We start from the raw sequence: 5,983 nt of genomic DNA, 5'->3' as shown, positions 1-5,983 counted from the left end.
AGCTTCCCGGCCGCACAGCCTCCGGCCCCGCCCTCAGGCTCCGCCTCCAGCTGCCGGGATGAGGAGACAGACGGTCCCCAGACCCTGCGCCAGCCAGCGGCCCGCTTTCGCCCCCGGCGGGATATCCGGCCTTTCGGCTCCCGCAAGATGGCGGCGGCTGTGCGTATTTGTGATTTTGTTTTCCTAAACTCACAGGCAGAGGCCTTTAGTCTTTCCGCCCAGCAGCTTCGTGTGAATTATGTTTATAGCAGAGTTTAAATGCAAGGACTTAGAATCAGACTTGGGTGAGAATCCCACCTTCCGCCTTTCCTAAGGCAATGTGACCTTGACTTGACTAAAATAGAGATTAAAATGTCTGTAAAGCTTGAGCATTGTGCTTGTTTTCGAATAAGCTCCCAGTCCCTGACCGTGTTTCTATTGTGGGGGAAACCACATGCATAACTTCTCCATTTATCAAGAGGAAACTGATTGTATTGGTGGAAAGATACCAAATACAGCAGGTACTCCAGTAACGCCTTTTGGTTTAATATTGTTTGTTTTAATGTTGATGAGATGCCAATAATTTAACTTGTTTATTTTAATTAGCCTATGGTAAAATTGTTTTCATTATATGTTGCTTCCCCGCAGTTCCAAGAACTTATCGGTGACAGTTCAGTGAGGACGTGCAGAGCTCTATTTTGAAACCAGGAAGAATCCTGTACTTGAATTAAACTTTTGGAATCAGAATTATTTCAAACTTAAAAATATTTATAACCTGACCCCACTTAACACCTCCACAAGTATCTGCCCTTTGTAAAGCCTCTAGTTTGCTTTGCATCTTTAACTTTTTTGTCTGGTAGCTTCAGTGTTTTCCTATCATGTTGGTAGTTTTCGTGCAAAGATACAAGAACATATGGATTAACTTGAAAAATCACAGTAAGCTAAGGGTTGGTTAAAGGATTTGAAATCTAAGCAGGAGAAAAATGGGCAGAAACTGAAACTATAGAAAAGTCATGCATTCTGCTTCTGGTCTCCTCACTTTACCTTTGTTCTCAATTGTTAAAAAAAAAACAAAAAAACAGGCCCTAAATGGACTCACTTATACTAGGCCACATCACCAAATGGGGGCTTAATATGTAATATAATTGCAGTTTCAGTTTCTAATTTTTTTTTCTGATTATGAATGTAATAAATCATTATAAAATATTTAGATAATACAGAAAGGAATGAAGAAAGTAAAAGCCAATACCTGCTGATAACTTCTGTTAACATTTTACAATATGATACATATATATATATATATATAAAGAAAAATAGCATCATATAATAGACATGATTTTTTAAAAAAGATTTTATTGGGGAATTGGGGAGGGGACCAATGTTGGGGAATTGGGGAAAGGGAACATTGTGTTTTTTCCGGGACCCATCAGCTCCAAGTCAAGTTGTTGTCCTTCAATCTTAGTTGTGGAGGGTGCGAGCTCAGCTCCAAGTCCAGTCGCTGCTTTCGAACCAGCAACCATGTTGTTAAGAGCATGCACTCTCACCAGCTGCGACTGCTCAGCTCAAGGTGCTGTGTTCAATCTTAGTTGCGGGGGGGCGTAGCCCACCATCCCATGTGGGAGTCGAACCAGCAACCTTGTTAAGAGCACGTGCTCTCACCAGCTGAGCCATCCTGCTGCCTGTTGGCAACTCAGCGGCAGCTCAGCTCGGGCGCAGCTCACTGGCCCATGTGGGAATCGAACTGGTGACCCTGTTGCTCAGAGCTCGTGCTCTTAACCAACTGAGCCACTTGGCTGGCCCTAGACATGATTTTTTATACACATGTTTTTTAGTAACATTTTTCATTAATATATAATTAACTTTTATCCATATAAATCTGTATCATAATTTTTAATATCTATCAAGTATTTCTTATTGAAATTTTGAGGGTAATCTTCCTTGAAAAAGCTGGAACTCTGGGCCATCCATAAAGTAATAAAAAATGAGTAAAGAAGCTTTTCAGCTGGGACCACCATCTTCCAGTAATCCGTCAAGACGACCAACACACAGGGCAAGAGGAGGGACACCCGCTGTATGTTCTCTAGGCCTTTTAGAAAACATGGAGCTGTTCCTTTGGCCACATACATGCAAATCTACAAGAAAGGTGATAGTGTAGACATCAAGGGAATGGGCACTGTTTAAAAAGGAAAGCCCCACAAATGTTACCATGGCAAAACTGGAAGGGTCTACAATGTTACTCAGCCCACGGTTGGCATTGTTGTAAACAAGTTAAGGGCAAGATTCTTGCCAAGAAAATTAATGTTTGTATTGAGCATATTAAGCACTCCAAGAGCCAAGACAGCTTCCTGAAACGGGTGAAGGAAAATGATCAGAAAAAGAAGGAAGCCAAAGAGAAAGGTACTTGGGTTCAACTGAAATGCCAGCCTGCCCCACCCAGAGAAGCACACTTTGTGAGAACCAACGGAAAGGAGCCTGAGCTGCTGGAACCCATTCCCTATGAATTCATGGCATAAATGTAAAAAAATAAAAGATCTCTGTATTAATATTTCTCTTCATTGAGAAGTGTGGTGTCCCCTCTTCCAAAGAAATATTTAAAGAAAACTTGAAAAAAAATGAATAAAGAAGAGGAAGTGATTACAAGTGATTAGAGTGATTTATTTTTTTTTTAAAGATTTTTATTGGGTAATTGGGGGGATGGGAACAGTGCTGGGGAATTGGGGGAAGGGGAACAGACAAGTTGCTGTCGTTTTTGTTCTTCAATCTAGTTGTGGAGGACGCTGCTTCACTGGCCCAAGTTGGCACTAGTGATTAGAGTGATTTAAAATGTGGTGTTCAACTATGCCTAGTGCTTGCTTCAGCAGCACATGCACTAAAATTGAATATGTCTAATATGATTTCAAATTTCTTTAAAATTATTTAGTGTCTTTAAAACTCCCATCCCCGTACCAATAACACCAATTTCTTTTTAGGGATCCATGTACCTCCAGAGTAGTTGACTTCACTCTACCTTCAGAGGTGATATAACTAACCTAGACTATCCAATCGGTACATTCCATCCCTTTGGACTCAGTGATTGAGTCATGGTTGGCATTGGCTCTAAGGTAGTTTGATATAATGACTCTTAGGACTTTTGCTAAGAATACTGAGGTACTCTTTCCTGTTGAACAAGAGGAAGATGCTGGCAGCCATCCTGGGACCATGAGAGGAGCCAATTTTATAATGATGCAGACATGATAGATAGAAGGAAATAAATGGATCCTTAATAATGAATTGAGTTGTAGAATCAAGCCTCACTTGAAGCCAATTAGCCTGTGGACTTCTTATTCATGTGAGCCAATCAATTTTCTTTTTTTTTTTTTTAATTTTTATGAGTTTATTTCAGCCAAACTGATGACAATTGCTGGGAAACAAAATCTCAGTGGATTGAGAAAATGCTCCAGAGAATGGTAGTTTTGTAGTTTATTTTATACATTAGTATAAAAGGAGAAGACGTGAGGAGGGTTACATGAAACCATTAGTAGTAGATTAAAGGGCAGGAGAAAGCAAAGTGGGGAAATCTCTGGAATTGGATAAAAAGTAAAATGGAGAGACACATACTTCTTTTACATTGGTGGGTATAGGCTAGTTAATAATTAATGTTTACAATACATAGAGATGGTATGCGGGGGAGCAAGAGAACAGTGAGGGGTTCTGTGGTCTTGTGCTGGTGGTTGTGCCCTGAGAGGTCTGGAAAAGGAAATTTCGCTCACATTTCAAAGGTATGTTATCTTAGATGCAAAAAGACAACAGACAGGCTCTTTAAGGTAAAGATTGACCTTTATCAAGGAAGCTAAAGGCCTTGGACGTGATTACCCACCATGCCCACTTTTAGTTAGGAATTTTTATGTTCAGTCCATCCTATGTTGTTATGTTCTATCTCTTAGTTTGTAAGGCTTGCCATGCAGGCCTACCCTGAGCTTGTCAGGTTTAGTATGTGGCCCCTTTTGTGTCCACAATTCCTCCCTTTTGGCTCCCAAAGGATACATTGATGACCAACCTCTTGGATGGATAATGTGGTCCCATGGTGGTGTTTCTTTTGCTGAAATGGTGGATATTGGAGATGGAGCAAGACTAACCTTCGCTGGAAGTGAAAGCTGAATTTGTCTCAAAAGGGTAAGGCAGGTAAATAGGAGGCAGTCAGGTTTTATGGGCCGTCATTAAGAAAAAAAACACTCTGGATCATTTCTAACCTGTATCATGATCTGTTTTGCTGTCTGTCTCACTTTTTTGTGTTTTGCATCTAGCATAACATTTACTTATAGTTTGAGGGCACAGCTATACACCTCTTTAGTTTTCACAATCCGACCATGAGATGGGTTCCGTTTTATTGTTGTTGTTGTTGTTATTATTATTATTATTATTTTAATATATCCCATCCACTTCCCATTGGAAACACTCAAGTGTCATTCATTATTAATCTGATTCCTGCTAGTTTTACAATAGGACACTGTAACTTTAAGGTTTAATTGAGCCAATCAGTTTTCTTTATTGTTTAAACAAGTTTGAGTTGGGTTTTCTGTTACTTGAAATCAAATGAATAGAAAAAAATTCTGGAAGAAAATGCCAACAGTAATTATCTCTGAGTAGTAAAAAAATCACACGATTTTTTTTTCCTTCTGCGTAGGAAAGTTCCCAAAATTTCTACCAAAAAAATGTGTGTTCATTTTATCAGGAAAAGTCTGAAATAAGTCTTCAAGTGTATGCTTTGGCTATATAGATATGGTGAACAATTCCCAATAGTAAATATTTTTCTAAAACAAATTTAAAAACTACTACTATCTATTAAACCAGGTAGGTATACAAAAAACCACAAAAGAAAATAATTTAAGAACATTGCAATAATACAATATATGACCTTGTACAAGGTAAGGCCTTGTTTTTGTTAATATTTGTACCCCTAGCACTTATAGTAGTGTGTTCCCTGACATATGGTAGGTGTTCCATAAAAGGTTTGTGAATGATTGAATAAAACATAATTGCCTACCAGCTATCCAGGATGTTAAAGTGTATTTGTATTCAATGTGAACTATTTGATACAACCAACTATGGTATAACTCTTTTGTAATACTTGGTTTCTTATTTTTTCCTCATTTATTTCTGACTTTGGAGTAAGAATGTCTTTAGCTGATTTTAGTTAAAACATGGGTAGAACTTTTGAGTAAATAGCTCAGAAAAGGCTATCACATTCTCAGCACAACAATTAAGGATAGACCTCAGAAGTATTCTTCCAGTAGAGTATTTCTGGAATTCCAGTCTCTATCCCTCCTTGCAGGGGTAGGTGCTCTGTGTTGATTTCCATTAAGATCTTTAGTGCCTGGTACATAGTAGGTACTTGATAAATATTTGTTGACCTACTAACTCTTGGAACACCAGCTAAACAAGTTTGTAAAGTTTCTATATTTACAGTCACTTAACATGGAAACACCTCTTTCATATTCTGCTGCTTTCAACTATCAGCAAAAGTAACTGACAGAAAAAGTATAAGAACACTAATCTCTATGTGGCAGCAGAGGAATCAGATTGTTTTTCGTGACTGACTGTGACTGAAACTAAATCATGGGGTAATCATCAATGGTTGTGACATAGACTATGATAAATGATGTTCAATAGTTAATTCTACAAATATTTAAATGCTCCTAGAATTCCAAAAGTATTTAGACTTTCCTTTTATCCCACCGTCTGTGGAGGCTTTCCCTAAACCATTCCACAAAGTTGAAAAAGGTAAGAGAGCTTGAGACTTCTTAACTACAAGAGTGTTACACCAGACCGAGTCAGAAAGAGGACTGGACACCAGGTTTGGAGATGGTTGTTCTTGTAGAATACAATAAAATAAATAAATAAATAAATATAGATAGATAGATAGATAGATAGATAGATAGATAGATAGATAGATACCAGGGCCCCAGCCAGACTTACTAAATCAACTTCACTAGGAATGGGTCCAAGATCTGTATTTTTTTCTTAG

General features: G+C 38.5%; 1 long non-coding RNA gene and 1 pseudogene across 1 annotated transcript; both read left to right on the top strand.

Moving 5' to 3' along the window:
• Positions 1 to 6: 6 nt before the first annotated feature.
• On the top strand, positions 7 to 726 carry LOC109388727 (uncharacterized). Its single transcript, XR_002125253.1, has 2 exons — positions 7 to 500; positions 628 to 726. It is a non-coding gene; the product is annotated as an uncharacterized LOC109388727 (long non-coding RNA).
• Positions 727 to 2,004: 1,278 nt separating this feature from the next.
• On the top strand, positions 2,005 to 2,623 carry LOC109388726 (60S ribosomal protein L21 pseudogene; annotated as a pseudogene).
• The last annotated feature ends 3,360 nt before the right edge of the window (positions 2,624 to 5,983 follow it).

The sequence above is a fragment of the Hipposideros armiger genome, unplaced genomic scaffold (assembly GCF_001890085.2).
Source record: "Hipposideros armiger isolate ML-2016 unplaced genomic scaffold, ASM189008v1 scaffold_205, whole genome shotgun sequence".
Taxonomy (NCBI): domain Eukaryota; kingdom Metazoa; phylum Chordata; class Mammalia; order Chiroptera; family Hipposideridae; genus Hipposideros; species Hipposideros armiger.
This window is presented reverse-complemented; position numbering and strand designations above follow the sequence as displayed.